Source organism: Engystomops pustulosus, unplaced genomic scaffold, assembly GCF_040894005.1.
Source record: "Engystomops pustulosus unplaced genomic scaffold, aEngPut4.maternal MAT_SCAFFOLD_284, whole genome shotgun sequence".
Classification (NCBI taxonomy): Eukaryota; Metazoa; Chordata; class Amphibia; order Anura; family Leptodactylidae; genus Engystomops; species Engystomops pustulosus.
The window spans coordinates 22501-23152 of NW_027285163.1; positions in this window are offsets into that span (position 1 = coordinate 22501).

A 652-nucleotide genomic window follows, 5' to 3' on the forward strand; every position below is an offset into this window, starting at 1 on the left:
ACGAACAAGCCCATGGAAGTAGGGGCTCAGCGGGAGCAGCCAGTTGGCCTATCCGGCCACATGTCACTGTCCCCCGGCCAGACTTGGCGGCAAGTCCCGGGGAGGAACAAGCCCATGGAAGTAGGAGCTCCGACTTCCAAAGTGATGACGTCAGCGGGAGCAGCCGCTCGGCCGTATCCGGCGGCATGTCACTGTTCCCCGGCCAGACTTGGCGGCAAGTCCCGGGGACGAACAAGCCCATGGAAGTAGGGGCTCAGCGGGAGCAGCCAGTTGGCCTATCCGGCCACATGTCACTGTCCCCCGGCCAGACTTGGCGGCAAGTCCCGGGGAGGAACAAGCCCATGGAAGTAGGAGCTCCGACTTCCAAAGTGATGACGTCAGCGGGAGCAGCCGCTCGGCCGTATCCGGCGGCATGTCACTGTTCCCCGGCCAGACTTGGCGGCAAGTCCCGGGGACGAACAAGCCCATGGAAGTAGGGGCTCAGCGGGAGCAGCCAGTTGGCCTATCCGGCCACATGTCACTGTCCCCCGGCCAGACTTGGCGGCAAGTCCCGGGGAGGAACAAGCCCATGGAAGTAGGAGCTCCGACTTCCAAAGTGATGACGTCAGCGGGAGCAGCCGCTCGGCCGTATCCGGCGGCATGTCACTGTTCC